Raw genomic sequence first — 19,978 nt, 5'->3', positions numbered from 1 at the left:
AGCTTTTGAGTTACGTCCCCGCTAAACTGAAGTCTTCATGTTTCAGCTCTGGAGTTCCCAGTGAAGACATTTTGTTTGGCTTCACACCTTTGATGTATACAGTTGCTGCATGAAGAAAAAGGTTGAAATTCTATAGAACTTCTTGACATATACTCGATTGTTAAAATATTGGAACTGCTTAGATATTTAAATGAAGTCAATAGACACATTGGAAAAGTTGCATCTTTAAACCTGTGATATTTTATTTCATTTGTTAAATAGACAGATTTGCCATCCATACAAATATGACGCATGAATCCACAATGCATCTGAAGAAAACATTATGTTTAAACATGAAGATAATCTTCCCGATAAAAGAAATAGCATAACTAAGCATTGTAAGCCATTGATGTCCCTCTAAAAGACACAGTACTTATAGTTTACAGCCATCAAAATGACAGGAACTATATTTATAGACAACCGAAATACGAGCGACCAAACAGGTCAATTTTGTTTTAAATATAATTATTTCTCCTTTTTTCTCTTGGGTCCTTTTATCTTTTCTTCATCCTGTGCGAGATATGAATTTACACTTTAATTGCATCTTTAAAATTTACAATGTCTATCAAAAACAAGTGTGGCGTAAACGTCAATAAGCCACAACCTAGCGATACCAATAACAACAAGACATGTGCAAGTTGTACGTCAGAAAGAGATGTGAGTTTCCCTCAACACATGCTCAATGAGACAGCATCCCAGCGGCAAAATATAGGTGTAAATGAACTATTCACTTGGCGCATGCTACCAAATATTTATATTTTCTCGATTTTTGGGGTATTTTCCGATAATAAACATTACTGTTCGTATGCAATAGTTAATACATATGAAAGTGGCATTAAACACAAAAATTGATAAATCCATCATTGTATATTTAAGACGTGTTCTACATCGATCATTTTTTTGTAAGCAAGAATGAATTAACTCGAATCGTTATTTCACTAGAGCAATGTTTTGTATCACAAACTTGTTGCTATCAATTTTGTATTATGACTGTAATAGTTGCCGCTGGTATTGAAACAGTTTCAGAGAAATTATGATTTCTTCTATTTCTCTTACAAAAGAGACTTAAAATCCCGGAGTATGATGAAAACGCCAATCAAGTTAGTTCAAAGGAAAAAAAAGGAGTTAGAAAAGAGAAATAAAAGGTTGGAAGGACTAAACAATATAGGTAGGACCTGCTTTTTAAGGTTCTTGTGTCCATCACATTTTATGTGTGGTGACCTTTTGTTTTTTTAGTCTATACTAAGTTAAACTGTTCAATGTTAAAGTAACACTCGTCTTGCAACTTTAGGTCGACACCATTAGTTATAGAATTTTTATTTTCAAAATGAAACGGTGTTTTATATGTAGAAGAATTTCAAACATTATGTAAATATATCGCACAGTCTCTATTTCAATGCATCATTCTGTAGTTTTTTACTACATGTCTTCGTTATGCACAACTGTTTTACATTTACTGTTTCTGCAAAGTTTATATGTGGAAAAATGACCAAAAACTAGCTTTTGAGTTACGTCCCCGCTAAACTGAAGTCTTCATGTTTCAGCTCTGGAGTTCCCAGTGAAGACATTTTGTTTGGCTTCACACCTTTGAGGTATACAGTTGCTGCATGAAGAAAATGGTTGAAATTCTATAGAACATCTTGACATATACTCGATTGTTAAAATATTGGAACTGCTTAGATATTTAAATGAAGTCAATAGACACATTGGAAAAGTTGCATCTTTAAACCTGTGATTTTTTATTTCATTTGTTAAATAGACAGATTTGCCATCCATACAAATATGACGCATGAATCCACAATGCATTTGAAGAAAACATTATGTTTAAAAATGAAGATAATCTTCCCGATAAAAGAAATAGCATAACTAAGCATTGTAAGCCATTGATGTCCCTCTAAAAGACACAGTACTTATAGTTTACAGCCATCAAAATGACAGGAACTATATTTATAGACAACCGAAATACGAGCGACCAAACAGGTCAATTTTGTTTTAAATATAATTATTTCTTTTTTTTTCTCTTGGGTCCTTTTATCTTTTCTTCATCCTGTGCGAGATATGAATTTACACTTTAATTGCATCTTTTAAAATTTACAATGTCTATCAAAACAAGTGTCGCGTAAACGTCAATAAGCCACAACCTAGCGATACCAATAACAACAAGACATGTGCAAGTTGGACGTTAGAAAGAGATGTGAGTTTCCCTCAATGAGACAGCATCCCAGCGACAAAATATAGGTGTAAATGAACTATTCACTTGGCGCATGCTACCAAATATTTATATTTTCTCGATTTTTGGGGTATTTTCCGATAATAAACATTACTGTTCGTATGCAATAGTTAATACATATGAAAGTGGCATTAAACACAAAAATTGATAAATCCATCATTGTATATTTAAGACGTGTTCTACATCGATCATTTTTTTGTAAGCAAGAATGAATTAACTCGAATCGTTATTTCACTAGAGCAATGTTTTGTATCTCCAACTTGTTGCTATCAATTTTGTATTATGACTGTAATAGTTGCCGCTGGTATTGAAACAGTTTCAGAGAAATTATGATTTCTTCTATTCCTCTTACAAAAGAGACTTTAAATCCCAGAGTATGATGAAAACGCCAATCAAGTTAGTTCAAAGGAAAAAAAAAGGAGTTAGAAAAGAGAAATAAAAGGTTGGAAGGACTAAACAATATAGGTAGGACCTGCTTTTTAAGGTGCTTGTGTCCATCACATTTTATGTGTGGTGACCTTTTGTTTTTTTAGTCTATACTAAGTTAAACTGTTCAATGTTAAAGTAACACTCGTCTTGCAACTTTAGGTCGACACCATTAGTTATAGAATTTTTATTTTCAAAATGAAACGGTGTTTTATATGTAGAAGAATTTCAAACATTATGTAAATATATCGCGCATTCTCTATTTCAATGCATCATTCTGTAGTTTTTTACTACATGTCTTCGTTATGCACAACTGTTTTACATTTACTGTTTCTGCAAAGTTATATGTACAAAAATGACCAAAAACTAGCTTTTGAGTTACGTCCCCGCTAAACTGAAGTCTTCATGTTTCAGCTCTGGAGTTCCCAGTGAAGACATTTTGTTTGGCTTCACACCTTTGAGGTATACAGTTGCTGCATGAAGAAAAAGGTTGAAATTCTATAGAACATCTTGACATATACTCGATTGTTAAAATATTGGAACTGCTTAGATATTTAAATGAAGTCAATAGACACATTGGAAAAGTTGCATCTTTAAACCTGTGATTTTTTATTTCATTTGTTAAATAGACAGATTTGCTATCCATACAAATATGACGCATGAATCCACAATGCATCTGAAGAAAACATTATGTTTAAAAATGAAGATAATCTTCCCGATAAAAGAAATAGCATAACTAAGCATTGTAAACCATTGATGTCCCTCTAAAAGACACAGTACTTATAGTTTACAGCCATCAAAATGACAGGAACTATATTTATAGACAACCGAAATACGAGCGACCAAACAGGTCAATTTTGTTTTAAATATAATTATTTTTCCTTTTTTCTCTTGGGTCCTTTTATCTTTTCTTCATCCTGTGCGAGATATGAATTTACACTTTAATTGCATCTTTTAAAATTTACAATGTCTATCAAAAACAAGTGTCGCGTAAACGTCAATAAGCCACAACCTAGCGATACCAATAACAACAAGACATGCGCAAGTTGGACGTTAGAAAGAGATGTGAGTTTCCCTCAATGAGACAGCATCCCAGCGACAAAATATAGGTGTAAATGAACTATTCACTTGGCGCATGCTACCAAATATTTATATTTTCTCGATTTTTGGGGTATTTTCCGATAATAAACATTACTGTTCGTATGCAATAGTTAATACATATGAAAGTGGCATTAAACACAAAAATTGATAAATCCATCATTGTATATTTAAGACGTGTTCTACATCGATCATTTTTTTGTAAGCAAGAATGAATTAACTCGAATCGTTATTTCACTAGAGCAATGTTTGTATCACAAACTTGTTGCTATCAATTTTGTATTATGACTGTAATAGTTGCCGCTGGTATTGAAACAGTTTCAGAGAAATTATGATTTCTTCTATTCCTCTTACAAAAGAGACTTTAAATCCCGGAGTATGATGAAAACGCCAATCAAGTTAGTTCAAAGGAAAAAAAAGGAGTTAGAAAAGAGAAATAAAAGGTTGGAAGGACTAAACAATATAGGTAGGACCTGCTTTTTAAGGTGCTTGTGTCCATCACATTTTATGTGTGGTGACCTTTTGTTTTTTTAGTCTATACTAAGTTAAACTGTTCAATGTTAAAGTAACACTCGTCTTGCAACTTTAGGTCGACACCATTAGTTATAGAATTTTTATTTTCAAAATGAAACGGTGTTTTATATGTAGAAGAATTTCAAACATTATGTAAATATATCGCGCAGTCTCTATTTCAATGCATCATTCTGTAGTTTTTTACTACATGTCTTCGTTATGCACAACCGTTTTACATTTACTGTTTCTGCAAAGTTATATGTACAAAAATGACCAAAAACTAGCTTTTGAGTTACGTCCCCGCTAAACTGAAGTCTTCATGTTTCAGCTCTGGAGTTCCCAGTGAAGACATTTTGTTTGGCTTCACACCTTTGAGGTATACAGTTGCTGCATGAAGAAAAAGGTTGAAATTCTACAGAACATCTTGACATATACTCGATTGTTAAAATATTGGAACTGCTTAGATATTTAAATGAAGTCAATAGACACATTGGAAAAGTTGCATCTTTAAACCTGTGATTTTTTATTTCATTTGTTAAATAGACAGATTTGCCATCCATACAAATATGACGCATGAATCCACAATGCATCTGAAGAAAACATTATGTTTAAAAATGAAGATAATCTTCCCGATAAAAGAAATAGCATAACTAAGCATTGTAAACCATTGATGTCCCTCTAAAAGACACAGTACTTATAGTTTACAGCCATCAAAATGACAGGAACTATATTTATAGACAACCGAAATACGAGCGACCAAACAGGTCAATTTTGTTTTAAATATAATTATTTTTCCTTTTTTCTCTTGGGTCCTTTTATCTTTTCTTCATCCTGTGCGAGATATGAATTTACACTTTAATTGCATCTTTTAAAATTTACAATGTCTATCAAAAACAAGTGTCGCGTAAACGTCAATAAGCCACAACCTAGCGATACCAATAACAACAAGACATGCGCAAGTTGGACGTTAGAAAGAGATGTGAGTTTCCCTCAATGAGACAGCATCCCAGCGACAAAATATAGGTGTAAATGAACTATTCACTTGGCGCATGCTACCAAATATTTATATTTTCTCGATTTTTAGGGTATTTTCCGATAATAAACATTACTGTTCGTATGCAATAGTTAATACATATGAAAGTGGCATTAAACACAAAAATTGATAAATCCATCATTGTATATTTAAGACGTGTTCTACATCGATCATTTTTTTGTAAGCAAGAATGAATTAACTCGAATCGTTATTTCACTAGAGCAATGTTTGTATCACAAACTTGTTGCTATCAATTTTGTATTATGACTGTAATAGTTGCCGCTGGTATTGAAACAGTTTCAGAGAAATTATGATTTCTTCTATTCCTCTTACAAAAGAGACTTTAAATCCCGGAGTATGATGAAAACGCCAATCAAGTTAGTTCAAAGGAAAAAAAAGGAGTTAGAAAAGAGAAATAAAAGGTTGGAAGGACTAAACAATATAGGTAGGACCTGCTTTTTAAGGTGCTTGTGTCCATCACATTTTATGTGTGGTGACCTTTTGTTTTTTTAGTCTATACTAAGTTAAACTGTTCAATGTTAAAGTAACACTCGTCTTGCAACTTTAGGTCGACACCATTAGTTATAGAATTTTTATTTTCAAAATGAAACGGTGTTTTATATGTAGAAGAATTTCAAACATTATGTAAATATATCGCGCAGTCTCTATTTCAATGCATCATTCTGTAGTTTTTTACTACATGTCTTCGTTATGCACAACCGTTTTACATTTACTGTTTCTGCAAAGTTATATGTACAAAAATGACCAAAAACTAGCTTTTGAGTTACGTCCCCGCTAAACTGAAGTCTTCATGTTTCAGCTCTGGAGTTCCCAGTGAAGACATTTTGTTTGGCTTCACACCTTTGAGGTATACAGTTGCTGCATGAAGAAAAAGGTTGAAATTCTACAGAACATCTTGACATATACTCGATTGTTAAAATATTGGAACTGCTTAGATATTTAAATGAAGTCAATAGACACATTGGAAAAGTTGCATCTTTAAACCTGTGATTTTTTATTTCATTTGTTAAATAGACAGATTTGCCATCCATACAAATATGACGCATGAATCCACAATGCATCTGAAGAAAACATTATGTTTAAAAATGAAGATAATCTTCCCGATAAAAGAAATAGCATAACTAAGCATTGTAAACCATTGATGTCCCTCTAAAAGACACAGTACTTATAGTTTACAGCCATCAAAATGACAGGAACTATATTTATAGACAACCGAAATACGAGCGACCAAACAGGTCAATTTTGTTTTAAATATAATTATTTCTTCTTTTTTCTCTTGGGTCCTTTTATCTTTTCTTCATCCTGTGCGAGATATGAATTTACACTTTAATTGCATCTTTTAAAATTTACAATGTCTATCAAAAACAAGTGTCGCGTAAACGTCAATAAGCCACAACCTAGCGATACCAATAACAACAAGACACGCGCAAGTTGGACGTTAGAAAGATATGTGAGTTTCCCTCAATGAGACAGCATCCCAGCGACAACATATAGGTGTAAATGAACTATTCACTTGGCGCATGCTACCAAATATTTATATTTTCTCGATTTTTGGGGTATTTTCCGATAATACACATTACTGTTCGTATGCAATAGTTAATACATATGAAAGTGGCATTAAACACAAAAATTGATAAATCCATCATTGTATATTTAAGACGTGTTCTACATCGATCATTTTTTTGTAAGCAAGAATGAATTAACTCGAATCGTTATTTCACTAGAGCAATGTTTTGTATCTCAAACTTGTTGCTATCAATTTTGTATTATGACTGTAATAGTTGCCGCTGGTATTGAAACAGTTTCAGAGAAATTATGATTTCTTCTATTCCTCTTACAAAAGAGACTTTAAATCCCGGAGTATGATGAAAACGCCAATCAAGTTAGTTCAAAGGAAAAAAAAAGGAGTTAGAAAAGAGAAATAAAAGGTTGGAAGGACTAAACAATATAGGTAGGACCTGCTTTTTAAGGTGCTTGTGTCCATCACATTTTATGTGTGGTGACCTTTTGTTTTTTTAGTCTATACTAAGTTAAACTGTTCAATGTTAAAGTAACACTCGTCTTGCAACTTTAGGTCGACACCATTAGTTATAGAATTTTTATTTTCAAAATGAAACGGTGTTTTATATGTAGAAGAATTTCAAACATTATGTAAATATATCGCGCAGTCTCTATTTCAATGCATCATTCTGTAGTTTTTTACTACATGTCTTCGTTAAGCACAACTGTTTTACATTTACTGTTTCTGCAAAGTTTCTATGTGCAAAAATGACCAAAAACTAGCTTTTGAGTTACGTCCCCGCTAAACTGAAGTCTTCATGTTTCACCTTTGGAGTTCCCAGTGAAGACATTTTGTTTGGCTTCACACCTTTGAGGTATGCAGTTGCTGCATGAAGAAAAAGGTTGAAATTCTATAGAACATCTTGACATATACTCGATTGTTAAAATATTGGAACTGCTTAGATATTTAAATGAAGTCAATAGACACATTGGAAAAGTTGCATCTTTAAACCTGTGATTTTTTATTTCATTTGTTAAATAGACAGATTTGCCATCCATACAAATATGACGCATGAATCCACAATGCATCTGAAGAAAACATTATGTTTAAAAATGAAGATAATCTTCCCGATAAAAGAAATAGCATAACTAATCATTGTAAGCCATTGATGTCCCCCTAAAAGACACAATACTTATAGTTTACAGTCATCAAAATGACAGGAACTATATTTATAGACAACCGAAATACGAGGGACCAAACAGGTCATTTTTGTTTTAAATAAAATTATTTCTTCTTTTTTCTCTTGGATCCTTCTATCTTTTCTTCATTCTGTGTGATATATAGAGATTAATACATGGCCTTTTCCATATCAGGCTGGGTATCATCCCGAGACCCCCATATCAGCCCGAGACGGAGTCGAGGTGCTGATATGGGTCGATGCATGGTACCCAGGCTGATATGGAAAAGGACATGTATTAATCGCTTTATCATATACTTCCGACTATAGTTTTATGTAAGGCAAATAAACAAATACAATAACTAAAACAGTCAAAAACTTTAAAAAGAATGAAATAATTAATCCAACAAATACAAGTTATAATTGTCCAACAACAGCATCACTACCTCCATATATATTTATTGTGACATTTCCTATGGAGGCATTTTGAACATTTGGAATTTTGAGGATGGAAGCATAGAAGTATTTACAGTTTTATCAATATGGTCATTTTTACTACATGTTGTACTAAATTCATAATTATCAATGGCTTGTAGATGCATATCAGCTAGTATTAAATTGTCTTCATTTGGAAAATCAATATCACTAGATTTAATCATTTTTACAGTCTGTTTTTCTATTACAGCAGGTTCTGTACACACAGATTTACCACCAGATCCAATATCTGACAATATGTTAGACATTTTAATTTGTTGATCTAAAGATGCAGAACTGTAATCATTTATAGATGCTACATTTTTGTGTCCAGTTAACTGCATCACTGTTGTTGCCTCTACATGGGAGTGCAGCAATGATGTCACTGTTGTTTTTCTAGCTGAATGATTAACTTTTCTACCAGTTAATCCTCCTTTCTATGACAAAACTTTGACTAATTCACCTAGTTTATTCTTGCCCATTGGCTGCATACTGTACCATATATTTGTGTTTTCAGTGTCAAAATCATCATGACCCTTGTTGTGATAACGAGGAAGAATTGACAAATAAAATTTACTGTCTGGCTTTAATGATTCAGTAGGCCTTCTTTGAATATAAGTCTTGAATGTTTTCACAGGACATCTTGGATTATCTAAAAAATATATAATGATGTAAACGTAAACACAATTTTGTCATTTTATAAGAGACAGAAAAAACAATCGGAATATCAATAACACAGTCATTCATAAATAAACGTCAAAGTTTTTTGCACATTTTTTAAGTTGGTCTGTATTACTCACTATATATATACATGTGTGATATTTTCGTAGCGGAGTGAGTTTCATCTGTGTTTGATAAACAGATTATCTGATAGCTATATATATTCAGGAATTATATTTGGGTATTATCTTGTTATGAAATATACAATATGATATAATTTTCTTTTTGTATAATACTAGGAATAATAAACATTATAAAAGTACTTTTTTTAAGAATAATTACCTGCAATTGCAAACATTTTTGGAGCAAATGGCCTTGCACTTCCCTCTCCCTTTCTTGTTTTTGTTTGGCGCGCAGTAAATTCAAGATACTGGACTCCTCCTTATGTTGCTTTCATCTCAATATCACCAAACATCATATCTTGATGTTCTTGGCGGCTTCTCATGCCAAAATGCATTGAATTATTTAGCCACACTGTATTAATCAAAGCATCTGGATTACCTGTCAAATAAAAGCAGTAATTAAAACATCATTTTATTAGGGAAATATGTGTATGCATGTATCTCGATACCAATGACATGCATTAAATTATGTTCGATTATTAACTGTACATGTACATTGAGTGTATATGAATATGTTTATTCCAAACAGAAAAAAATAAGTAAAATGTTTCTTGTGGAAACAATACCAAATAGAAGTACAAGAAAATATACACTTTAACAACATTTATAGGAACATTTACATGTATAATATATTTTAAAAATATTTAAATGTATATAAAGTGATGGTTTAGATCATATTTTATTTTACTTACTTGTTCCAAGCAAATTTCTGTCATAGAGATGATCAATTTCCTCTTGTGTGAAAGCATCTGCCTTTCATTTTCTGTTCCCAAAACCTTTGCTCTTTAGATCTTTCTTTTTAGCTGACAGAACGTACCTTGAGTGCTGAAAGTCTTTATCGGTTAAAATGTTCACATCAGTCTCAGAATTTTCATTCAGATGTCTGTTAATTGAAGACTGTATGGACTTGAGTGTGTCCGGTTCATATTCTTGACCTTTTTTGTTCCTCACAGATATAAAAAAATCTGGCAAGATACTGATCCAGTTTCTCATTTTTAATCGTTGAAAACTGACGTTCTTCATTTTGTGTAGCTAAAAGCCACGATTGAAACAAGCTAATGTCACTTTTTGTTTTTCTTTTAGTGTTAGCGTTCTTCATCGAGTTGATAAACTCTGTTGTGTCTTCTTCTCCCACATTTAAAAACCTATCCTCCTCTGCCATTTTCTTGTTTGTCGGATGTTTTGAGCAGAACTTCAAAAATTTGTTTGTAAACAGACGATACCAGAAACCGGAAGTTACTTGCACGAGAGGAACTGATACGGGGTTTTTGCACGAGAGGCACTTGATATGGGTTATCAGACCGGGCTGATATGGGTTATCAGCCTGGGTGGGAAATTATGGCTTGTGCACTTCCGTTCGTTACACATATACAAAAGCTATCATATTAATGCTAAGTATATGATAAATGAATTTACACTTTAATTGCATCTTTTACAAATTACAATGTCTATCAAAAACAAGTGTGGCGTAAACGTCAATAAGCCACAACCTAGCGATACCAATAACCAAAAGACATGTGCAAGTTGGACGTTAAAAAGAGATGTGAGTTTCACTCAGTGAGAGCGCATCCCAGCGACAGAATATATGTGTAAATGAACTATTCACTTGGCTCATGCTACCAAATATTTATGTTTTCTCGATTTTTGGGGTATTTTCCGATAATAAACATTACTGTTCGTATGCAATAGTTAATACATATGCAAGTGACATTAAACACAAAAATTGATAAATCCATCATTGTATATTTAAGACGTGTTCTACATCGATCATTTGTTTTGTAAGCAAGAATGAATTAACTTGAATCGTTATTTCACTAGAGCAATCTTTTGTATCACAAACTTGTTGCTATCAATTTTGTATTATATAGATATAGGAAGATGTGGTGTGAGTGCCAATGAGACAACTCTCCATCCAAACAACAATTCAAAAATTAAACCATTATAGGTTAAAGTACGGCCTTCAACACGGAGCCTTGGCTGACTGTAATAGTTGCCGCTGGTATTGAAACAGTTTGAGAGAAATTAAAGATTTCTTCGATTCCTCTAAGAAAAGAGACTTTAAATCCCGGAGTATGATGCAAACGCCAATCATGTTAGTTCAAAAGGAAAAAAAAATGGAGTTAAAAAAGAGGAATAAAAGGTTGGAAGGACTAAATTATAGGTAGATATAGGAAGATGTGGTGTGAGTGCCAATGAGACAACTCTCCATCCAAATAACAATTTAAAAAGTAAACCATTATAGGTTAAAGTACGGCCTTCAACACGGAGCCTTGGCTCACACCGAACAACAAGCTATAAAGGGCCCCAAAATTACAAGTGTAAAACCATTCAAACGGGAACACCAATGGTCTAATCTATATAAACAAAACGAGAAACGAGAAACACGTATATACCTGCTTGTTAAGGTTCTTGTGTTCATTACATTTTATGTGTGGTGACCTTTTGTTTTTTAGTCTATACTAAGTTAAACTGTTCAAAGTTAAAGTAACACTCGTCTTGCAACTTTAGGTCGACACCATTAATTATAGAATTTTTATTTTCAAAATGAAAGGGTGTTCTATATGTAGAAGAATTTCAAACATTCTGTAAATGTATCGCGCAGTCTCTATTTTAATGCATCATTCTGTAGTTTATACTAAATGTCTTCGTTATGCACAACTGATTAACATTTACTGTTTCTGCAAAGTTTCTATGTGCAAAAATGACCAAAAACTAGCTTTAGAGTTACGTTCCCGCTAAACTGAAGTCTTCATGTTTCAGCTCTGGAGTTCCCAGTGAAGACATTTTGTTTGGCTTCATACCTTTGAGGTATACAGTTGCTGCATGCTGAAAAAGGTTGAAATTCTATAGAACATCTTGACATATACTCGATTGTTAAAATATTGGAACTGCTTGGATATTTAAATGAAGTCAATAGACACATTGGAAAAGTTGCATCTTTTAACCTGCGATTTTTTTATTTCATTTGTTAAATAGACAGATTTGCCATCCATACAAATATGACGCATGAATCCATAATGCATCTGAAGAAAACATTATGTTTACAAATGAAGATAATCTTCCCGATAAAAGAAATAGCATATTAAGTTATTGTCATAGTTCAAAGTATGAAATGATCCATTATATAATATAATGACGCATTGGTTGCCTATACATGCATATTTAACGTGTTTAATTTTTTTCAAATATGTGTAATATCTTAAGTTAAAGAAACAAAACCCCACATTTGTGTAGTTCACAGCAGTTATCAATGGCAACATTGGTGATTCGAAAATTAACATTAAAACAAAACCTACTTTTGAGGTAAAACAGTAGAAGTAATATTTAACAAATTAATGTTAATAACATCAAATTGTACTTTGATAGTTCTTTTTTAGTTGAATATAACGGACACAAATGGCCTCTTTGATATTTTTATTAAAATGGTTATGTCTACAAAAATACTTACATGTACATGATGTACGTGAGTATCTTGATTATATTTGACATACATAAGCGACATACATCTTTTACTATACATTTTGTCAGGATATTTCATTTTAAGATTTTGAATAGAAAACCAAATGATTTAAATTTGTTTTTAAGATAATTTATTTAAAAAAAAATGAAAAATAGCAAAGTAATTCATTAAAAAATTAAAAACGGTAAGCCCCAAATCAAATGGCAAAATGAAAAGCTCAAACACAATAAACGAATGGTTACCAACTATTATATTCTTGACTTGGTACATTGTTTGTTTTCCGGTAAACAATGGTGTAGTGAACTTTGTTTTATATGTAACTTTATTACACACTTGCAGTCCATATTATTGTTGATTTGGGACTGTCTAGAATTTTTCGTTTATTGTTCACTTTTGTTTCTGGACGTTGTATATTTATAGTATAACTAATCGCCGTATTTGAATATCAAAAATAAGACAACGCGTGACCGAACGACGCATGGATTAAACGAGTGCGCAGCACGAGTTTAATCCATAGCGGCGTTCGGTCACAAGTTGTCTTATTTTTGATATTCAAATACGGCGATTAGTTATACTTTTTATTACATTGTCAAATTGCTTTTTTTTATGAAATTAATGTAGAAAATGTAAGGAACTATATGGTTTTCCTACGCATGTTTTGTTTCGACGTTATCGACGTCTTGACAACGCCTATTGTTGTATGACGTCAGAGAGTGAAATAACCACGTTTATTTCACATGTGAAATTATCGGATTTATCTAACTGGGAAATCAATGTAATTCATTGCAACCAATGTAATAATTTTGTATAACGACGATAACGCTGATAACTAATATTCCCTGAGACTCTAGTGTAGCTATACAGTAATATAAAACGGAAAAAAAACTAGCCCCCTCCCAAAATAAAGAACAAACACATAAGAAAATATTAAACGATTATTATATATGTATGCTTTTGTGATCTTAATTCATCAATAAGACCATTTGAAATTAAAAAAAAAAAGAAAGGTTTTAGGGATCCTTTGTCGCTCGTCTAGGTCTATGTGCATTTTTATATACATGTTTGTCTCAAGGATGATCAACCAAACCTGAATATCAATGATTGTCTTCATAACCATAGATTCAATTGATATCCAGTTGCTACAATTCTAACTTCTCTTAAAACCAGTTAAAGGAGGGAATTCAAAAATCAGTTTCTAACGCTTATCTGTATAAGAATAAAACACTCATAGCATCAGATTCCTGATTTAGGACTGGTGCACACAAATACAGCCGGTTAAAACGTTTTATTAGGTACCTACCTTTATCCATACCTATGAAATCATCCCTTGAAATTACTTGACATCAAAAGACATATCAACACAAGTGAACATAAATCTGAACGAATATATATAAGTATACCACTGTGGTATGTTAACCTGCCAATCCTCCCGTTTTGGGCGGGAGATTCTATAATAATCGGCGGTGAATTTCTAAAAGCCGACGATTTTGAAAAGGCAAATCTTTTGAAAAGCTGTAGATAATTATTTGAAAAGTAGAAGATTTTAAAAAACCGACGATTTTGAAAAGCTGAAGATTTTGAAAAGCCGAAGATTTTGAAAAGCTGTAAATTTTGAAAAGCCGAAGAATTTGAATACCGAAGATTTTGAAAAGCCGTAGATTTGAAAAAAAATATATTTTTAAAAGCCGAAAATTTGGAAAAAGCCGAAATTTTTGAAAAGCCGAAGATTTTAGAATTATAATTATCGACGTGATTGCAAAATATTTATCTGCATCCAAGTATTTTTAACGGAATAATAATTATAATCGGGGGGGGGGGGGGGGGGGGGGTTCACTACGGCTTTCCATAATAAAAGGATGGCAATTAAATGATTGTTATATGCCTTGGTAGAATAAAATAACTTTATTTAAAAAATCACTTAAAAAAATGAACCTCTATTCAATGTTTGAATTGAAATTTATAAGTTATTTGTGCATACACATACCCGTCGTGAAAAACTTCCATTTGTTTGTATTGTACTGTACCTACCGTGTTACCATAATAGGTTAAAATTACATGGACTACATATAAATTATAGTTGTTTTGATAAGATGCAAATGATGTGACAGGAAATGAACAAACAAAAAAACACTTTGTACAGGGATGACAGATTATAATCACATTAAGTCTTAAAGAAAATAAAGTATATTTAGTAACTCTTATATGTCTTTTGTCGATGAATAAATAAACAGGTCATATATTTCACATACAAATGTCGTTCGCGCAAAATCTCTCCCTCAGCTGTCATGGCTGAGGGGATCTCCCTCTTAGAAGGTTTCATAGGTTGGCAGGTATGTGTTAAGTGTTTTCAGATAGTCAACCGTTACCTTGAAATACTTTATATAGATAAATATACACAGGTGAAAATAATAGTAACAGTATAAATGGAGAACCGTAATATTTCTTAAAACATAAATAATGTTGTTGTTCATAGTACTAGATCAGAAATTTCTATAGACATACTTAACACTTCTCAAAGCTGATACATATTTATAATAGAAAGACAAGATATAATATTGTATATATAAATATTAAATAACAAAACACATTCCATGTCAAATTAACACGAACGTACGATTTGAGAGTATCCACTTTCAATGAAAGCTAGTTAAAAGCCAAGAACAATTAATAATAAAATTCATACATAATTGACTAAAATTAACTAATATACATCCCAAAGATTTAGTATTTTAACTTCATGGACAGTTAAATAACAAAAGGCTTGTGATATGCAAAAAATAAACGTTCTGTATGATAGTTTGGAGTTAACCTTTATGTAGAAAAATGAACGTGGAAGTTTATCACATGTATACACCCTGTTTGACAAAAATACAAAGTTTAAGTTTGATGAAGACAAAATCGATATTTTTCTAACGTCAATTGTGTTCAAAGATCTAATTACAGCATGTGTACGATAAACTTTACTAATAAGTATGTTTAAGGGTTAAATGTTAAAAGTGTATGCTTGTCATAAAATGAACTGATCAAGGACATTGTATGTAATAGAATCATTTCTGGAAACAAAAGTTGTCTTTTAAATGTTCTTAAATATCAAACATTATTTTTACTTAAATCTGGTAATCGAAGAAATTCGGGTTTGTATAGCGCATCATGTTTCACTTTATTGTTATTTGAATCCAAAGAGGTATGAACTGAGTTCGTATTGTGATATTTTATATGTAAACTTAAGACGAACCCTAGTACTGGACGAAGCGAAATTTCTTTGCAAAATAACTCCGGCAGACTTTGTAAGATGTAATACTACAATATAAAGCTCGATGAAAAGAACAAACTGGAAAGTTGAACATAACATGCATAATATAAAATAAAGTTCCTACATATTGGTGTAAATATCAAATGTAAATATCACCGTGGCATAACATCGTGGCCACAAGTTAAAATTTGTTTTCTGTTTAGTATTAAATTTATATTAAGATCCATTTTGTAACATCTTGTCATCAATTTTATTTGGCAATCGCCAATGGCAGTCAGCAGGGTTAAAGAACACCAGTTGTTCGACCTGTTAGTCAAATGCGTTTTGTTTAAAAATACTTGTTCACATTTTTGGTCTTTTGGAAAATATTGTTTGTGCTGTTTTAGACCCTTCTACAACGAAATTTGTTTTACATGCACACGTATAAAAATTGCGGTTTTTATCCAACGCAATCATAGGTTTGAACGTAGTTTTCAATTTAGACTCGTTTATATTTTTTCGTTTGGGCTTGTATCATATTTTCCCTCCGGTTTATATGATCCGTTCATCCTATATTGACTCTTTAAATTCAAGAGTCAGGATCTAAAAATGAGGGTACTTTTTTTCAAAAAATGAGGGTACTTTTTATATGGCCTTCCAAATACCGTTTCGATCCCTAACATCACTGAAGAGACATTTATTGTCGAAATCCGGATCTGGAGTACTAAAAAAATATTGACACCGTGGCATAACATCGTGGCCACAAGTTAAAAATTTTTTTCTGTTTAGTATTAAATTTATATTAAGATCCATTTTGTAACATCTTGTGATCAATTTTATTTGGCAATCGCCAATGGCAGTCAGCAGGGTTAAACAACATCAGTTGTTCGACTTGTTAGTCAAATGCGTTTTGTTTAAATATACTTTTTCACATTTTTGGTCTTTTGGAAAATGTTGTTTGTGCTGTTTTAGACCCTTCTACAACGAAATTTGTTTTACATGCACACGTATAAAAACTGCGGTTTTTATCCAACGGAATCATAGGTTTGAACGTAGTTTTCAATTTAGACTCGTTTATATTTTTTCGTTTGGGCTTGTATCATATTTTCCCTCCGGTTTATATGATCCGTTCATCCTATATTGACTCTTTAAATTCAAGAGTCAGGATCTCAAAATGAGGGTACTTTTTCTAAAAATGAGGGTACTTTTTATATGGCCTTCCAAATACCGTTTCGATCCCTAACATCACTGAAGAGACATTTATTGTCGAAATCCGGATCTGATGTACTAACAAATATTGACACCGTGGCATAACATCGTTGCCACAAGTTAAAATTTGTTTTCTGTTTAGTATTAAATTTATATTAAGATCCATTTTGTAACATCTTGTGATCAATTTTATTTGGCAATCGCCAATGGCAGTCAGCAGGGTTAAAGAACATCAGTTGTTCGACCTGTTAGTCAAATGCGTTTTGTTTAAATATACTTTTTCACATTTTTGGTCTTTTGGAAAATGTTGTTTGTGCTGTTTTAGACCCTTCTACAACGAAATTTGTTTTACATGCACACGTATAAAAAGTGCGGTTTTTATCCAACGGAATCATAGGTTTGAACGTAGTTTTCAATTTAGACTCGTTTATATTTTTTCGTTTGGGCTTGTATCATATTTTCCCTCCGGTTTATATGATCCGTTCATCCTATATTGACTCTTTAAATTCAAGAGTCAGGATCTAAAAATGAGGGTACTTTTTTCTAAAAATGAGGGTACTTTTTATATGGCCTTCCAAATACCGTTTCGATCCCTAACATCACTGAAGAGACATTTATTGTCGAAATCCGGATCTGGTGTACTAAAAAATATTGACACCGTGGCATAACATCGTGGCCACAAGTTAAAATTTGTTTTCTGTTTAGTATTAAATTTATATTAAGATCTATTTTGTAACATCTTGTGATCAATTTTATTTGGCAATCGCCAATGGCAGTCAGCAGGGTTAAAGAACATCAGTTGTTCGACTTGTTAGTCAAATGTGTTTTGTTTAAATATACTTTTTCACATTTTTGGTCTTTTGGAAAATGTTGTTTGTGCTGTTTTAGACCCTTCTACAACGAAATTTGTTTTACATGCACACGTATAAAAATTGCGGTTTTTATCCAACGGAATCATAGGTTTGAACGTAGTTTTCAATTTAGACTCGTTTATATTTTTTCGTTTGGGCTTGTATCATATTTTCCCTCCGGTTTATATGATCCGTTCATCCTATATTGACTCTTTAAATTCAAGAGTCAGGATCTCAAAATGAGGGTACTTTTTTTCTAAAAATGAGGGTACTTTTTATATGGCCTTTCCAAATACCGTTTCGATCCCTAACATCACTGAAGAGACATTTATTGTCGAAATCCGGATCTGGTGTACTAACAAATATTGACACCGTGGCATAACATCGTTGCCACAAGTTAAAATTTGTTTTCTGTTTAGTATTAAATTTATATTAAGATCCATTTTGTAACATCTTGTGATCAATTTTATTTGGCAATCGCCAATGGCAGTCAGCAGGGTTAAAGAACATCAGTTGTTCGACCTGTTAGTCAAATGCGTTTTGTTTAAATATACTTTTTCACATTTGTGGTCTTTTGGAAAATGTTGTTTGTGCTGTTTTAGACCCTTCTACAACGAAATTTGTTTTACATGCACACGTATAAAAATGCGGTTTTTCTCCAACGGAATCATAGGTTTGAACGTAGTTTTCAATTTAGACTCGTTTATATTTTTTCGTTTGGGCTTGTATCATATTTTCCCTCCGGTTTATATGATCTGTTCATCCTATGTTGACTCTTTAAATTCAAGAGTCAGGATTCTAAAAATGAGGGTACTTTTTATATGGCCTTCCAAATACCGTTTCGATCCCTAACATCACTGAAGAGACATTTATTGTCGAAATCCGGATCTGGTGTACTAAAAAATATTGACACCGTGGCATAACATCGTGGCCACAAGTTAAAATTTGTTTTCTGTTTAGTATTAAATTTATATTAAGATCCATTTTGTAACATCTTGTGATCAATTTTATTTGGCAATCGCCAATGGCAGTCAGCAGGGTAAAAGAACATCAGTTGTTCGACCTGTTAGTCAAATGCGTTTTGTTTAAATATACTTTTTCACATTTTTGGTCTTTTGGAAAATGTTGTTTGTGCTGTTTTAGACCCTTCTACAACGAAATTTGTTTTACATGCATACGTATAAAAATTGCGGTTTTTATCCAACGGAATCATAGGTTTGAACGTAGTTTTCAATTTAGACTCGTTTATATTTTTTCGTTTGGGCTTGTATCATATTTTCCCTCCGGTTTATATGATCCGTTCATCCTATATTGACTCTTTAAATTCAAGAGTCAGGATCTCAAAATGAGGGTACTTTTTTCTAAAAATGAGGGTACTTTTTATATGGCCTTTCCAAATACCGTTTCGATCCCTAACATCACTGAAGAGACATTTATTGTCGAAATCCGGATCTGGTGTACTAAAAAATATTGACACCGTGGCATAACATCGTGGCCACAAGTTAAAATTTGTTTTCTGTTTAGTATTAAATTTATATTAAGATCCATTTTGTAACATCTTGTGATCAATTTTATTTGGCAATCGCCAATGGCAGTCAGCAGGGTTAAAGAACATCAGTTGTTCGACTTGTTAGTCAAATGTGTTTTGTTTAAATATACTTTTTCACATTTTTGGTCTTTTGGAAAATGTTGTTTGTGCTGTTTTAGACCCTTCTACAACGAAATTTGTTTTACATGCACACGTATAAAAATTGCGGTTTTTATCCAACGGAATCATAGGTTTGAACGTAGTTTTCAATTTAGACTCGTTTATATTTTTTCGTTTGGGCTTGTATCATATTTTCCCTCCGGTTTATATGATCCGTTCATCCT

General features: G+C 32.3%; 1 long non-coding RNA gene across 1 annotated transcript; it reads right to left on the bottom strand.

The window, feature by feature from the left end:
- Positions 1-8,752: 8,752 nt before the first annotated feature.
- Positions 8,753-10,260, bottom strand: LOC134690342 (uncharacterized). Its single transcript, XR_010101912.1, has 3 exons — positions 10,047-10,260; positions 9,515-9,733; positions 8,753-9,164 (listed from the first exon to the last, which is right to left on the bottom strand). It is a non-coding gene; the product is annotated as an uncharacterized LOC134690342 (long non-coding RNA).
- Between the last annotated feature and the right edge of the window lie 9,718 nt (positions 10,261-19,978).

The sequence above is a fragment of the Mytilus trossulus genome, chromosome 11 (assembly GCF_036588685.1).
Source record: "Mytilus trossulus isolate FHL-02 chromosome 11, PNRI_Mtr1.1.1.hap1, whole genome shotgun sequence".
In the NCBI taxonomy this organism is placed as follows: Eukaryota; Metazoa; Mollusca; class Bivalvia; order Mytilida; family Mytilidae; genus Mytilus; species Mytilus trossulus.
The sequence above is the reverse complement of the archived record's forward strand: the minus strand, read 5'-3'. Positions and strand labels throughout refer to the sequence as shown.